General features: G+C 41.3%; 1 protein-coding gene across 3 annotated transcripts in view; it reads right to left on the bottom strand.

The window, feature by feature from the left end:
• N4bp1 (NEDD4 binding protein 1) overlaps positions 1 to 17775 on the bottom strand; it is a 59463-nt gene that overhangs the window by 35787 nt on the left and 5901 nt on the right. For 2 of the 3 annotated variants that reach the window (XR_002820654.1, XM_023712989.1), the window contains exon 1: positions 8853 to 8899. The exons of the other annotated variant lie outside the window; for it this stretch is intronic. The gene's annotated coding sequence lies outside the window, so the exon portion shown is untranslated. Of the gene's footprint in view, positions 1 to 8852; positions 8900 to 17775 lie in introns of those variants that run through there. 3 annotated transcript variants of the gene reach the window in all.

Here is a 17775-nt window from a genome sequence, read left to right as displayed (position 1 = left end):
CTTTAGCAGTATCCCTGTATCTGGATATGTTACATTTTCATTTAGTTCAATATAATTTTTAGAACTTCCCTTGAGAGGTACCTCAATGGAGAAAACAATATACCTAAGACTGTGGGTTTCATCCTAAACACAACAAAAAAGTGTTGTTTAGTTTCCAAACATTCTTCACTCTCCAATTATCTTTTTATTACTGGTTTCTTGTTTGATTGCTTTGTGGTCAGAACATCCTAAATGATTTCAATCCTTTCAATCTGTTAAATGTTTCATGAGTGGGGTGGGATATTACCTTGTTAGCCCTGTGGGTTCTTGAGAAGAACATGCATTCTGCTACTGTTAGCTAAGACTCTCCAGAGATGGCTTTAACAAGCTGGTGAGAAGTAGAGGTAGCAAGCTCTAGGACCTTGCAATTTGCAGTTTTTAGCTGTTTAATGGTCTACCAACTATTCAGAAAAGAGGCTGAAGTCTCTAACTGCTACTATGGGTATACCAGTTTCTCCTTTCAGTTCTGGTAATTTTGCAGCTCTATTAGGAATACACATGTTTGGCATTGTTACATAATCTCTCCTCAAAATGACCCTCATCATTATACACTATTGTTATCTCTGATAATTTCCTATGCTCTGACCTCTACTTTGTCTGCTAATAGTATTGCCACTATGCCATTCATTTGATTAATGTTTACATGGTACACTTTTCTTCCTTTTACTTTTGAATATTGTTGTGCTCTTGGGTGTTCTTTTTGAAATCAATGCCTTAAAAACACTATAGTTTGGTGATATATCTAGATATCCAGATTGATACTTGATTTTTATAAAGAACTAAAGAACATTAGGGCCCCTAAATTTAAAGACCCAATTCAGAAATGGTCATCCGAGATGAACACACACTTCTCAGAGGACAAAATTAAAGAATCAAATAAATACATGAAAAAATGCTCCTCATCACTAGCCATCCGTGAAATGCAAATTCAAACAACACTGAGATACTATCTCACCCTAGAAAGAATGGCTATCATAAAGAAATCAACCAACAACAAATGTTGGAGAGGCTGTGGGGAAAAGGGAACCCTTCTCCATTGCTGGTGGAAGTGTAGACTGGTGCAACCATTGTGGAAATCAGTGTGGAGACTCCTTAAAAAACTAGTTCAAGCCAGCTATCCCCCTACTGGGAATTTTCCCAGAGGAACTGAAAATGTTATACCATAGTGATATATGTTTACCTATGTTTATAGTAGCACAATTTATGATAGCCAAATCTTGGAAACAACCAAGATGCCCGCCACATGAGGAATGGTTGAAAAAGATGTGGTATTTTTATACAGTGATTACCCAGCTATAAAGAAAGATAAACTCGAAGACTTCATATTTAAGTGAAATAAACCAGACCCACATGTGTAAATATCGTATTGTCTCCCTAGTATAAGAACTCAAAAGAAGAATTACAAATAGAAAGTTACAACACAAATAAAAGGAAAGTGAGAACTTATGGACTGGACAATGAGGAGAGAGCAAGGAGAAAAGCTGGGAAACAGGACGGGGCAAAGCCATACGTTTATACGCAGGAGATGGGTAAGGCAAAGATCCTGAGAAACATCAGAGGGTTTTTGAAACTAGCAGCCTCGCAGTTCACTGATAGGATTCTCACCCTGAGTTAACTATATATGCTGATACCTGTGAACCAAGCAACTGCACTGAAGATAGCAATATGTAATAGAAGGATCACACTTGGAATGCCTGTCATTCCGGTCTTCTAAATGCATACTTCTTGTCATGACATACCAATTATCATACTGTCTCTCAAGTAAAAGGTTTTTTTTTTTTTCTTTAAATAAAGGGTAATAAATGAAAAAAAGACACAAGAAAAAGAAAAAAAAAAATGTCACAGGACTGTCCTGCTACAATTCTGTACATGGTTAGATTTCTAAATTTCTGTTTAAAAATATGTAAGTGTTTATTCCTATTTTTTAAATTTTTTTCTTCATATTCTGTAAGGACTTAAAGTTCAACATATCAATACTTGATAGAAAATACCTGTTCCATGTTATGCCTAAGATGGTTGATATTTAGACAGATAGGGTAAACCAAACTGCATTTGTTGCTGGGTAATAATAAGCTTCTCTTCTGGAGGGTTAACAACCTAAGTTAGCAGATCAAAAATTGGAGAAAAGGAAGGGCTGCAAGGTCAGCCAACATTTTGGCCCTAGCCTTTCAAGGTCAGTGAAGACTCAGGACCTAGGAGAACCTGTACTGTAACATCATGTAATTCAGTTGTGTCCCAAATTTTCTGATCAAGGAGATTATGGGGCCACAGAGGAATGTGATCAATGATGTATAGTGTGCCTAAGGAGAGTCACATGGAAAGAAAACATTCTCTCAGGCTTTCACAGAGAGCAAATTGGTCAAGCAATGGCCGTTACTCATCCACATGGCTGACACTGACAAAGGAACTACAAGGTGCGGTACAGGGTTACAGGATAAATCCTGAGGGGATTTGACTGACCTTATCAGATACAAAAGTTACATTTCTTGTTATATAGGTCTTACTTTATCTTAGTCTTAACTATCCACCAGAAAAGTATAAAAACAAGGTATATAAAGTAAAGTCATATTAATATGATGAGGTATAAAAGGCTCAGGTCAATAACTTCTAAGGATAACCCACTACTATTATGGACTGCTGGACAGTGTTGGATTGTTTTGCTGAATTCAAGCACCTATAGTATTTAGATGCCAATAGAATAACCACCTCTGACAGGACTAAACAAAAAAAGGTGACACAAAGGAAGGACCATTTTGTATTTGTATATACAAAATAGTTAGGATAGATATACAGCTACTTTTGCTTAATTCAATGAGAAGATTTATACTTTTGGACAGGATATCCTGTCTGCTTCTTGTACTACGGATAACCACTAAGAAGATAACAATGTACAATGTATTAATCATTGAAACTGTCTTATTAATCAGCTTTGAAACTGTCTCACTGATGTTTCTCAATGAAAAAAAAAATACCTGGATTGATCCCCTACCCCCACCCCAGACAGGGTCTGTTATGTAGTCCAGGCTGGCTTAAAACTCACAGCAATTCTGCTTCAACTTTCCAAGTGCTAGGTCTACAAGTGTGTGCCACCATGCCAGGCTTTGGTTTGGTCATATGTTTTTAATCCACCTTGACAATCTGTCTTTGATTTGGTGGGTCTGGATTTATTTTTATGTATTTGGTACAGGGTCTCACTACACAGCTCGAACTTATAGTGATCCTCCTGTTTTCAGCCTCCCCAGCACAGGGATTACAGGCATGCGCCACCATGCCTGGCTTTGGTGGCCAGGTCAGCATGCCTGGAGGCAGGGCCATAGCAAGAGGTGGTGTGAGGGCCAGAGTGGCATGTGGTGCCAGGTATTGAATCCTGGTTTCTATACTTGCCTAAGCAGGCACTTAGTCCGTTAAGCTATCTCACTGGCCCTTGTATTTTTTTATTCATTTGTTTTTGGTACCAGGAATTGAACTCAGGACCTCATGTTTGTCAAGCAGGTACTATGCCACTGAGTTATAACCCCAGCCTGTATGGCTGGATTTAAATCTACCATTTTACTTGTTTTATTTTCTAATTGTCGCATATATTTTATTCCTATTTTCCTACCCAGCCTTTTTTTTTTTTTTTTTTTTTTTTTTTTTTTTTTTGCACTATACATACAATTTTGGTATTGTAATTTGCTTATTGCCTTTTAACTATATCTCTACTATTTAAGTCACCACAATTATGATTGCAATATATATATATTTAATTTTCCCAGTCCACTTAAATCTCAATAATCTATCATTTCTTTTTTCAGAACTGGGGATTGAACTCAGGCCTTTTTTTTCTACTAAGCTATCTCCCTGGCCCCGAGAGTCTATCGTTTCAAGAGGAATACATCATGCATATAAACTTTTTTATTTCTATATCTTACCAAGTTTTGACATTTTAAGGAGACTTTCAGAACCACAGAGAGACTGTCTCAGGGATGGCTAGGGGTTGATAGCCAGCTTGCGTGCAACACACCTTCCACTTGCATAATGCCCAATCCAGCATCTACCTCCAAACCCCTTCTTAATTAATGCTCAAGTATCTCCATCGCCCTATAGCAACCCAGGCTCATGTATCACACAACTAGTGGTAAATGCTGTCGTATGAGGCCAGCTGGAATTTTTCAAACTAGCCAGTCCTTAACTGTTCACCCACTCTGCTTTGTCTATTTCACAGAAATCCTAATGAAGACTTCCTTCTGCCTGCTGTCTGAAACCTGGCTCTCCTTCTCCCAAGAAACGTGAAGGTGTGGGTTCTCCTTTCAAGGGCAATGACTCCGTGATATCCCTCAGTCACTCCACACAGTCATAGCCTTGGGTACAAACTTTAGGACACCACATATTGATTTCCTTATCCAGGTTCCTTTATTCTTCACCCTACTTATGTTATGGGGGTCTATGTGTTTTATGTACACATATTAGAAAACCAATCAGATAACCTTTTAATTTTTATTTTCATGGGCAATCTGTTAATGAAGTCAGGAAAAAGTGGCCTACGAACATTACCCAGATAATTATCATTTCTATTTGGAGAACTCCTAGAAATTCTTTTGGGAGATGGCTGTTAGCAATGATCTCCTCCAGTTTTACTCAATTAAAAGTATTTTATTTCAAATGGTTTTTTTAAAACAAATTCAAAAAAAAAAAAAAAGGATAATGGCCAACTTCTCTTCATAAACCATGAAGGCAAGAAGAGCATGGAGCAGAGTACTTCAAGTCCTTTTTTAAAACAAATTCAAAAAAAAAAAAAAAAAGGATAATCCCACTGGAAGCTGAAGGTTAGAGGCAAAGCACTGCTATATTTCACTATAAACTTTTATTACTTGATTTTCCTGTTTTACCCATTTACAGAGGTTATTTCAACAACTTCACCTTTTAAATTTAATTTTAAAGTTTAAAAAGTAGGCATACAGCAAGCTTGCATAGTACACTAATGATGATTTTGTTCCTCGTTTTTTTTTTTTTTTGTTTTTTGTTTTCTTTTTTTTTGTATTTTAGGGAAAGATCTACAGGGTGTTCAGGGTCTCACTACTAGATCAGACTTTTATTCTCCTGTTTACAGCCTCCCAAGTGCTGGACTTAGAGGCGCGCACCACCACGCCCAGTCTCAATTGCCATCTCAGTGCTCCCCAAAGGTGGGGCTAGCACGGCAGGCCTGGGGATTGAACCCCTAGCCCCTGCACCTGCTTGCAGGTGCTTTAATCCACTGAGCTATTTGGCCAGCCCTCTGTTTTAAGTTTTGATTCTTTTTTTTCTTTCTTTTTTGGCACTGGAGATCAACTTAGGACCTTGGGCTTGCCAAGCAGGCATTTATGCCACTGAGCTATTTCCCCAGCTTCTGCTTGATTCTTGTTGAAATCTGAGATAAGGAGTGTAAGCAACTATGAAATACCATAAATGATTCATCCACAAAACAAACATTTCCTATTACTTCTCTGTCACTTTTCCAGATTAGCCTAATTGAAGAACATTATGCAAGAACTGTTCAAACATGATGACTTATACACTTTCCTTACCTGTATGAGTTCTGTGTTCTCAATACCATACATCTAGTATGAAGATATGAAATAAGCTGGTCAGAGACAGATGACAAACTGCCAAGACTAGTAACTCTAGCTTCAATTTTTTTATGATTACCTAAGTCTCAATGTTTTTTAATAATCTGTCAATTTTGCACATCTGAGCCTATAAATAAACCAATTTCAATCTGATGCATCATTTACATGCTTGTCAGTTTACCTTTCTTAGCACACCTGTAATCCTAGCACTTGCTAGGCTGAGCAGGAGGATCACCAGCCTAGGCTACAACCTGTGTTCAAGGCCAGCCTGAACTGCATAGTAAGACCCTGTCTCAAAAAAAAAAAAAAAAAAGTAGAAGAGAATAGGGGATATATCCAAACACAGCTTATATGACAGTACTAGCTTTTGAGGGAAAAGAAAACCAAGTAAAATTCGGATCCTCTGCGAGTACAGAAGGCCTGTGTCTCCTGGTATTAAGTGTTAGGAAGTCGGGGGTCAGGGAGATGGCTCAGTGGAATAAGCACTTCCCTGGCAAGTGCAACAGCCTGAGTTCAAGTTCCGGTCCCGCAAAAAAAAAAATCAGAAATTTTGGGAAGCCTGGAAGAGAGGGCCAAATATGAGCAGGTGCCCACAACTGCATCCCCAACCACTAACATTCTCACCACAGGTTGCTTGTTGTTCACATGCACTAAGTTCACTTTTTATTTTACAACAGAATTCAGATTTAATCTTCCCAGCCCTACGGGGACAAGCGCATGCATTGGCATCTAGGACCTTCACATTGATCCACATCCCAACCCCTTTTTTAATGTTTTATTTTTGAGACAAGATCTTAACTAAAGTGTCCAATGCTTAAGATCCTTCTGACTTGATCCCAGAGAACTGGGATTATGAGTATATGCCACCATGTTTGTTTCAAATTTTTTCAATGAAGACTCTTAAATTACTGAACAGCAATAATTTATTATACTCATGTTCAGAAATGAACAATAAAATACACAGCACTATAACACTTTAGGAGCTGTGTATCACTCATCAGGTGCACTGATAAGAAAGATGCTGTAAATCCAAACATCCATCTTTGCAAAATCTGGCTGTCTCTGAACATTCTTAATGTACTTAAAACCTTTTCCACCCTAAAAGGATCAATTTCCTTTTCACACAGTGCAAGGAATTTCTATTATTCTATCTTCAACAAACTCAGCTCTTCCCAACACTATCAACATTTCACAAAGCCAGGCAGAAGACCCAAGCCCAGAGATGATCCGATCAGCTCCCTGAGCCTGCAGGTCACCCTGATGCAAGTCTTTCCACACCACTGTTACCTCTTACAACAGACACACATGTGAGGAGACTCTGCCAGCCTCACAGTCAGTTCCATTCTTTCAAAAGCGGCTGGCCAGAGAGAACAATGTCAGGTGCTACCTGCAGAGTGTGCTGGATCAAGTAACAACTCACAGCACACACACAAATGCTCACTGAAGGCAGCAACAGCTAAAAACTACTGTACTAGAGAGCACAATCCCGGCTGCCAGGTATCATGCATCACATCACAACAAAGATGCTGGAGGTCACAGATCATGAAGATGGAGCAACACTACTGGCCCGGAAACCCTCATGGCATCAGAGTCCTACAGTGGTTCAGAACAATACTGGCTAGCTGCACACTTCAAGATGCTAAAGATACTTTTTCTACTCAGAAAATACTTTCAAAGCCAAGTGTGGTGACACACACCTATAATCCCAGCACTCGGGAGGCTGAGGTTTACTGTGAGTTTGAGGCAGCCTGGGCCACATAAACAGAGCTCAAGGCCAGTCTGGACTATATAATGAGACCCTATCTTAAAAAAGCAACATAGGGACCAGAGAGATGGCTCCGTGGAATAAGCACTTCTCTGGCAAGTGCAAGGGCCTGAGTTCAATCCCTGGTTCCATCAAAAAAAAAAAAAAAAAAAAAAAGATATCAATGAAAACAAGAATCAGAAAATTTGAAACATACACACACACACACACACACACACACACACACACACACTTCCATAAGAATTTTTATGTTATCTTTTGTTTTTGGGTCTTTACTTTTCAACAGGGTCTCACTATGTAGTTCATGCTGACTTTGAACTAAGTACATATCCCAAACTGGCCTTGACCTTACAGAAATCCTCCTGCCTCTGCCTCCCAAATGCTAGGATTACAGATGTGCACCACCACATCCAGGACCTAGCAAAAGTTCTTATGCTATCTTAACAGAAAAGTGAATTCACATGACATTTAGGTATTAACAAGCCCTGCAGCATACCAGGAATGAGAAACATTATAGAGGGACTAGGATATAGCACAGGGGTAGAGGATCCACCTAGCTCCACCACCAGCACAGCAAAGGAGGAAAAAAGACACACAAAAAAAATAAGCCTCAGAAAATATAAACTCTTAACAACATTAATCTGCTAATCTACAGTTGACAGGAGGTCCACTTCATAGCTTTATCTGGCTATGTCAATAACACTGATACAAAACTGACATTACCCATACTAACTGTTGTTCCAACATGCTATCTATACCTGCTTTCTATTGCACCTTTCTCCCTGCTGCCTCAAGTTCCTTCCAGAGAGCTCTCACGGCCCTCAGGGAAGGGCCCTCCTGAGGTCACAGAGTATACTTCCGGGCACACCTAGAGTCCTCCAGAATCTATTCCTGTGAAACTACATCTACAGAGCTTTACAACTCGACTGCTTTCACCTTTCTGGGCCCGCTGAGATGGCAACTGAAACTGGGCATGGTGGCGTGCACCTGTAATCCCAGCTTTTGGGAGGCCGCCTGTAATCCCAGCTCTTGGGAGGCTAGAGTCCAGGCTGATCACTAGAGTCCAATCTAGTAGTGAGACCCCGAACACCCTGTAGGCCGTTTCCTAAAATATAAAAGTCCCTAAGTCAAAACATTTCCCTTTCCTGGTCAGTCTATCCTTTCTTGGTAAGCCACCAGGACCCTTTTAACTGTCACCCTCAAGAAGAAACATACTTTTATATGTGGTGGTGCCCACCTATAATCCTAGCATTTTGGGGGACTGAGGCAGGAGGGGTGCATGTCAGAACTCAGCATGGGCAATTTAACAATCTAGGGAGACGCTTCTTCAAAATTAAGTAAATAGGGATGGGGATGTAGCTCAGGACAAAGGACTTAGGTTCAATCCCCAGTATTCCACCCCCAAATAAAAAGGTACACGTTTTATCACAGTCAATGGGCCAATACAGATGAACCCCTCTGACCTGTCTCCATATATCTTGTTCAGATAGTCCAGCTACTCAGGAGGCTGAAGCAGGAAGACAGTAAGTTCAAGGTCAGCCTAGGCAGCTTAGCAAGATGCTGTCTAAAAACCTAAAAATAAGTAAAATCTTACAACATAAAAAAAAAAAAAAATTCCTTTACCCTTCTTTTGCTTCAGAGTCGTGCCTTCATAACCCAACTTCCTCAAGTACCACGCTGACCCTATCAGCTACTATAACTGCAAACATGCTGGGGTGTCTGTCTTCAGCCCTCCATCACACTTCTTCCAGCCTACAACCATGCACAGGGCCACCCCACTGTCACCCTTTCACCAAAAGAAGGCACCTCAACCCATTTTGCATCCACCCCTTGAAATCATCATCCTGTGGCATTCAAACCCAACCAATCACAACACCAATAGCAATAAATACAGCTCAGACCAAAGACCCTTCTCCACACTCATCCTTCTCTGGCTGGCTTGAGCACAACATTGCTAGAACACCCACACTTGGCAAGCTCTTCCACTTTGCCACGTGCTCAGTACCTGATGGAGACAACCTGCCATGACCACAATGTCGGGAGCAGCCTGACTGCCCAAGGACCATGGGCAGGCTTTCCTGCACAGCTCCCCCAGCAAACAGTGATCAAATAAAACTGGCAGGTCTGGGTTGCAGGGATGTGCCCAACTCCTAGACTACCTTAGATAAACCAGGTATATTCAACCCAAATGTGGGACCCACCTGCTTCTGCCACTCAGGGCCGAGTTCCTATAGGTATGTCCCCTAATAATTACTCTGTGCCACTCCACCCAGGGCTGCCTCTCCCCACCACACACCTGCTGAGGCCAGCACATATATCAGGCCTGCGCTGTTCCAGCATACCCCACATACTGCCTTTACTTCCTAATCCTCCCTGGAATTCTATGCTGTCACTTCCCAAAACTCTCCCCTATCCTTTCCATCAGCTATACTCTCAGAGTCTTCAGGCTCCCATCATAGCTCTCGCTGTTCTAATGCCAATGGAGGCTCCAACCACTCCACCAGCTCACTGGTGACCACCTGCCCACTGGCACTCCAACTTCCCTGTCATGCCAGCCTTTCCAGTCATGTGAATACTGCAGGTGACTCGCACTCTTCTTTCTGCTTACAGGTCTTGTCAACTCCAATCACCTGTTATAGTACCAAAGGCATGTTAAAACCACACTCCTGCTCAAAAGCTTTCTAAAGCTTGTTCACTGCACACAACTAATGCTCAAGGCCCTTAGATCCATACCCAAAGTTCACTATTGTTGGACTAATGCATCTGCTTATTTTTTGCAGCTGAATTTAACTTTCCCTTACTTCTACTTTTATCCAAAAATACCTTCAGAGAAATCTGGAGTGTGTATATCAATCTCTGTATTATGTACACAACAGTATCTTATTTAAATTATAATGTGTAACACAACTCTACTACACTATAAATTTATTTAAAAAATCCCAACTTGGCATGGTAGCACTGTAATCCCAGCATTCTGTGTGGCTGAAACAGGAGGGTCATAAATTTTAGCCCAAGGAAATCCTTTCAGGATCCCTCCTGTCTGTCAGGAGCCATCCTATTCCCCATTCCTTTTCTCCAATAAATTTTCCTACTCTTAACCTCTATTGTTCCTTAGAATTTTTTCTTCAACTTCAGGGAACATGAACTCAGCATATTTGACATCTTGCATATATATCATCCTGAAGGTTCCACTGAGGTCTTCTTTTTTTCTTCCCCCCCCCCTTTTTTTTTTTTGCAGAACCAAGGATTGAACTTAGGCCCTTGCGCTTACCAGGGAAGCGCTTTTTCTACTGAGCCATCTCCCTGGTCCCCCACTGAGGTCTTTGGAAGGAGGTATGAGTCTGTTTTTGTTTCATAGCATCCCTAAAATGTTTCTTTTTTCTTTTTCTTTTCTTTAATGTATTTTAGTACAGGGTCTCATTACACAGATCACACTCCTAGTAATCCTCCTGTTTTCAGCCTCCCAAGCACTGGGATTACCATACCCAGTCTCAACTGCAGTCTCAGCATGCCCCCAGTGGGCGGGACTGGCACCGCACGCTGGGGATGGAATCCTGGTCCCTGCATCTGCCTAAACAAGTGCTCTAATCCACTGAGCTCAACCGATTTCAGGATTATAACTCTCTTAGGTAATCAAGAGGACTACCATGAGTTCAAGGCCAGCCTGAGCTATATAAACCAGCCTGCTCAACTGACTCAATGTCAAGATTAATGATGTCATCCACCTGCCCTTGCGTCACTGGATCAATATTACCTGAGCAACTATGTTTGTAATCTTATTGGTTGATCATAACTTTGAAGACAAAATCTAATATATTTCAGACCAACATGGGCAACTTAGCAAGACCTGTCACAAAATGAAAAAACAGATGTCTGGTGCCAGGTGGGATGGTGCAGCATATCTTTGATACCGGCACTCCAGCAGCTAAGGCAGGAAGATCTCAAATTTGAGCCCAGCTTGGGTAATTCAATGACACTAGTGAAACTCTGTCTCAAATGTTAAAAGAGGGCAACTGGGGGTGTAGTTCAGGTGGCAGAATGCTTGCCTAACATGCACAAGGTCCTGAATTCACAGTCCCCAGTGTATGTACACACATACACACACACACACACACACACACTCCAAAAAAGTTAAGTAGGGAGCCTCAGTGTGAAGGCCTTGATGCTAATCCTCAATACTGAAAATAACAAAAAGTAGGAATTGAGGAGACAACATATACTAAAAAGCACATTAATATATTGAAGCAGTCCTAAGTATTATCTATCAATACTATATCCAGGGGGCTGGGGAGATGGCTCAGTAGAATAAGCATCTGTCTGCCAAGCACAAGGGCCTGAGGTCAATCCCCAGTTCCACCCAAATTAAAAAAAAATAAAAATACTATATCCATTTTCCACTTTTTAAATAATGAGTTCCAAATTTTGTTCAGGGGAACAGTGTACCTACGTTAAAACTAAAAACTTCCTACAGGATTACAGGTATATGCCACCATGCCCTAAATTTTTTTTTCCTTTTTCTTTTTTTTTTTTTTTTTTTTGGTTTGTTTGTTGCTGTTGTTTTTTCCCCCTACTTCCTCCTTTTACTAATAGAAACCATATGACACAGCTCCTGCCAATTAGAGGTGAGCAGCAATTTGCTACTATAACTTTACCTTTTATCATTCCTTCTTAAAACAGTACAATGTCATGGCTGAGGCTGCAGCAGTCATTATATGGCCATATGGGAACAGCTCTCAACATTACCCAGCCTTGGACTCTTGCTTATATTTAGACTTCTTAAGTGAAAGAAAACTAAATCTCTATTTGTATAGGCTTACGTTACTGCAGGAAAGCCAATATCCAACCAATACAGATATACCAAGCTGTACTAATCTATCAAGAAAAAAACCTTTATTACCTTCATTTAAAAATCACAGAATCAGTGAGAATTAAGTATGTTTGTTGGCTATAAAATGGATAGGAGTGGTGGATAGCAGTATCAATCAAAAGACACCATAATTACAACTGCCTTCCAGGCAGAAAATCCAGGTGTAAATTTATTCACACAGCTCTGACTCATCAACTAATTTCAATTATTACTCTACTAGCACTAAACAACTGACCGAAACCTCCAAATCAAAAGAAACCTCTTAAAAATTCAACCAAAGAATCTTCTTTGTTATACTGATTGGTATAAAAATAGTTCTTTACTGTAAGGATTTACCACTTACAACTGTTTTGAAATTTAAGACTACTAATTTTAGTGCTGGGGAGATGGCGCAGCAGCATAAGTGCCTGCCTGGCATGCACCAAGGTCCTGAGTTCAATCCTCAGCCCCAGTATCGAGAAAAAAAAAAAAAAAAAAAATTACTAACTTTATACAATTACACCAGTTGAGTAAGCCCAGAACAAAACGTGGTTTTGGTTTAATTGCAATCCTATAATACTTTCTGGAAAATGAACAGGAAGAAGAAACTAGTCATGAGTAATCACCTCTGACCCTGGCACTACAATGTAAGCATCCCTGATTTCAACATTCTGGTATAACCCCAAGATGTTAAGCATAAAAACAGATCAGCTAACCACTGTTTCTTAAGAAGATGATTTTCACAACTCTCATGAATTTAAAAAAGCATTCCTGGAAATACAAAAGGCTACCACCTGCCTTTCCAGTAAAATCAAAACAAACGCTCAATGACAATACCCGTATTGCATTCTCTGAATTACTTCCTCCATGAACAAATCTACTGTTCATTCATGAACCAAGTATCAAGCTCTTCCGGCTTAAAAAAAAAAAAGAAGAAAAAAGAAAAGCAAGGTCAACTGTAACTCTCTGAAGTCCATACAGTAACAAGCCACTTCAACTTGTATTACATGTTTTTCATTCTTATTCTTTTCTTACACCACAAATATATTAAAGAAAAGAAAAATAACGCCATCAAAAGTTGGGCATGAAAAAAAATAAATAAAAAATAAAAAAAAAAAAGTTGGGCATGGTGTTGCTTGCCTGTACTCCTAGGATTCCTGTAAGTTGATTTCTGCTGGTTTGTTTTTTTTTTTTTTTTTTCGGAACCAGGGATTAAACTCAGGCCCTTGCACCTGCCAGGGAAGCACTCATTCTACTGAGTCATCTCCCAGCCCTCTCTTGTAAGCTGAGGTAGGAGGATGCCAAATTCAAGGGATTTTTAGTTCAGTGGGGCCAGTGCCACAAAACAGAACACTCATTCAATTGAGAGAAAGTTAATTACCTTTGTTTTTTTTTTTTGGTCTTTTTTACTTTTTGAGTCTCACTATGTAATCCAGGCTCCCTTGAATTCTACGTAGCCCAGATTGGCCTCAAACTTATGGCAGTCCCCCAGCCTCAGCTTCCTGAGTGCTAGGGATACAGGTGTGTGCTACCACAAACCACTTTCTCATCTGAAGACCCCAGCTTGTTTCCTTTTCCTCATCAATTAATTATGGATGGGTGCTCTTTGGCTTGGCACAGTGCCTGGAGTGCACTGTAATTTCAGTGTTTGAAGACTGAGGAGTACCTCTGTTCCCATCATAATAGGTCTTCTAGGCGTGGACAGAGGCCACATTGGCCATGGCTCTCAGTAGCTGCCAGGCCACCAGGTAATTAATGCGTAAAATACTACCTATCTGCAGGAAAACCCCTCACCAGCACGTGGGAATGCCTCACCATACCACCTAGTCACCTACCTCCAGTGGTGCCTATTTGTGCGACCCTTGGGGACAGCTCCTGCTCACTGGCCATTCCACGATGGGCTCTGGGTCTTCTGACAGCATTATTCCCAGCAGCCCCACACTTTTTTCTTACCCAGTACCAGCGCAAGCCCAGACCTCAAAACTCCTTCACACCCAAACCTGACTGCTCCATTCCTCTCCGGTTAGTCACTGTGTAGCCAGCACTAGTTACACTCATAACTTATGTGCACTAGGACTGACTACTCACACACAGTCTCTGAGCCCCATTCTGCCGGCTCCATGGCACTCAGACTCTAACCTCTAACCAGTCCCTGTCACATCATCACCTCTCCCTGGCCATGACTTGATTTCAATATGTCTTTCTCTCCTGCTGCACTTGAGTTCTCTGCTGAGCCAAGCATGCTCCTGTTCCCAGGTTCTTGCCTCCCTCTTGGGGATGAACGAACAACCTGGGGCACCAAGACACTGTGACAGCATGGCAGGGTGAGGCATCAGACTGCCTAATTCTCCAGTGGGGGAAAATGTAATCTTACTACACTACACACCTGTTACTTAGAGGAGATCCTGAAAAGGTACCTCGAAAGCTAAAACAAGTTCACTGACATATTTTGCAGGCATGGCTAGTTTTTGTTTTTTCTTAAAATATGTACTTTAAAAAAATAATGCAAGACCAAAAATGGTGGCACACGCCTGTGGTCTCAGCACCTAGGTGAGTGAAGCAGAAGGATTGCCCTGAGTTCTATGCCAGCCTGGGATATATAGTAAATTCAAGGCCAGCCTGGTCTATAGTAAAACACTTTCTCAAAAAAACAAAAAAGAAGCTGGCCATGGTGGCACACACCTATAATCTAGCAGTCAGGAGGCTGAAGTAGGAGAATGGCTATGAGTTTGAGGCCAGCCTGGGCTATACAATGAGTTCAAGACCAGTTTGAACTACATAAAGAGACCCTGTCTCAAAAAAGAAAAAAAAAAAAGATACATATATATATATATGTAAAATTTTACTGCTATAATTTACAACATGCATAGTTTCTGAAACATAAATTAGTTGACACTTAAAGAGAATTCCAGACACACAGACCTCTGAATGAGTGTACCACATTGTGTAAGTGGCTAATTCTATGGGGTGGAGAGATAGCTCAGCAGCATAAGTGCCTGCCTCGCAAGAGCAAGGTCCTAAGTTCGATCTCTGGTACTGCCAAAAAATTAAGAAAATAAACTGCTAGGGAGATTTCAATGGCTTAAGCACCTGCCTGGCAAGCACAAGGTCCCCTGTTTGATCCCTGGTACTAGGGGAAAAAATAAAAAAAGGAAGCTGTGCTCAGGCAAGAGCCCTCAGGCAGAATGGGCAGACAGCCCTTGGCAGTACCCATCAGTCACTTCCCAGGCCTCTCGCACCCTGGCCCTGAGAAGCTCTGTGATCCTCTCATCTGAAAGAAGAGTTCACTTCTTTTTTATTTGTGTGTTTGTGTTCTTTTTGAGACAGATTCTTGCTTTGTATCTTAGGCTCACCTTGAGCTCACTCTGTAGCCCAGGCTGACCCTAAGCCTGCAGCCATCCTCCTGCTTCAGCCCCTCCGCATGGTGCCCAGTAGACACTGTCCTCTGCTGGGGACCAGGGAACATGAAATATTTTATTATGCTGGAGACCAGGCTATGTAACTGGATGACTTGTTTTAGGAACAAAGAAGTACGTAGAAGGCCCATCCTGCCTGGCTGCACAGAGAAAGTTGGTAATCACAGCAGTCCTAAAGTAAGAAGATAACATCTGCTGAGGACAGTGTAAAGAATATAGGCATAATGATATGGAGGACTGGTTCTCCACTAAATTGTTACCATTTACTGCAGTTGCTGGTTTATGAAAAGTATACAACCCCTCCCCCACACCTCCCTTGCTAATAAAAGCTGGTCAATCGCAGTTATTGTTGAGCCTGTCCACTACAAGCAGGTTCCTCCCAGTTCCCTATTGTCTCGTATATTTCTTTTTTTTCCCCTCGATTATTAAATTTTATGAGCCTTTATTACTGGGCCCGGGACCACTTGACCATACTCATGCAGGAGAGGACAAACAGTGAGAGAGCCGTAGAAGTACAGAGGCTTTTTTTTTTCCATAATTTTATTGATAAACAAATAGCAATGAGACAGTTTCAAACCAAATTGGTAGGACAGTTTCAATAATTAACACATTGTATACATTCTTCCTAGTGGTTAATTGCTGTACAAGATGTGGACTTGATATCCTATTTACAAACACCATTAGAACAAATCCCTCTATTCATGAAGAGAATGTAACTATATATCTATCCTAACCACTTTGAACACACAGATACAAAATGGACATTCAGGGGCCGGGGAGATGGCTCAGTGGAATAAGTGCTTCCCTGGCAAGTGCAAGGGTCTGAGTTCAATTCCTGGTTAAGCAAAAAAAAAAAAAAAAAAAAAACCCACCAAACAAAATGGACATTCATCTGTATCCCCTTTTTTGGTTAAGTTCCATCATTTAAATATTATAGGTGTGTAAACTCAGCAAAATATTCTAAAAGAGTTCAGTAGTCCATAATAGTATTGGGTCTTCCGCCTCACTGGCAATGTCAGAAATTGTTGACCTGAGTCCCCTACAGCTCAACATAACATCATGGCTTTACTTCTTATGCTTTGTTTTTATACTTTTCTGCTGGATCGATGATGTAGAGTGTGCCTAAGGAGAGTCACATGGAGAGAAAACATTCAGGCTTTCAGAGAGCACACTGGCCAAGCAATGGCCGTGATTCATCCACATGGCTGACACTGACAAAGGTTCTACAATCTGAGGTACAGGATCTCAGGATAAATCCTGAGGGGATTTCACTGACCTTATCAGACCCAAAAGCTACAACTCTTGTTGCATAGGGCCTGCTTTACCTTGCTCTTAACCATCCAGCAGAAAAGTATAAAAACGAAGTATAAGATGTCTCGTATGTTTCTTTAATCCCTGCCAAGCCCTGTTCCCCACTCCCTCCATAGGTATGAGGGTCTGATTAGCTCCCAGGGGTCCCCTTCTGGGTTTTCTCTTGCTCTCACAAGCTCAGCCACAAGTCATGTCAGGCTGTTGTAAAGCTGCCTAACACTCTCTGCATCTGTACCTCTAGCAGGATAGAGCAGCAAGGGAGCAAAGCCAACTGTGTGCACTCTGAGCACTGTATAGAAGTGCCATTCACCTGCACTTCTCTCAACTGGCACAGGGATGACCCCTGTCCCTTTTCCACCTCTGACCAAGATCTCCATGCTAGCTCACTCTCCACCTGAGGAATCCAATGAAATGGCTCTTTCCTGTCCCTGTACTTGGGCCAAGTGGTCCTCCCACCACCAGAAAGTCACTGTTCTCTGCTCAACTTTCCTTGGCCCTCTGCAGCTGGACGAGAAATGCAAGCTCTTCTTCTCTCATTAATCACTGTAGCACCTTGCACACAGTACAGCTGCAGCATGAGTCCCTTTCTGTTCCAAGGCAGTTGGCACCAGAGGATAAGACACTCCTGGGCCCTTAACCTGTTTCTTACTAAAGTATGATGTGACAGCATGGGGGTATGTGTCTGCAGTCCCAACATTCTGGCAGATTGAGGCAGGAGGGTCGCAACTTCAAGGCCAGCCTAGGAAACTTAGTGAAGTCGGGCTCAAAATCATTTAAAGGGGCTGGGTAGATAGCTCAGTAGAATAAGCGCTT

This window comes from Octodon degus, unplaced genomic scaffold, assembly GCF_000260255.1.
Source record: "Octodon degus isolate 3935 unplaced genomic scaffold, OctDeg1.0 scaffold00028, whole genome shotgun sequence".
NCBI lineage: Eukaryota > Metazoa > Chordata > Mammalia > Rodentia > Octodontidae > Octodon > Octodon degus.
The sequence above is the reverse complement of the archived record's forward strand: the minus strand, read 5'-3'. Positions and strand labels throughout refer to the sequence as shown.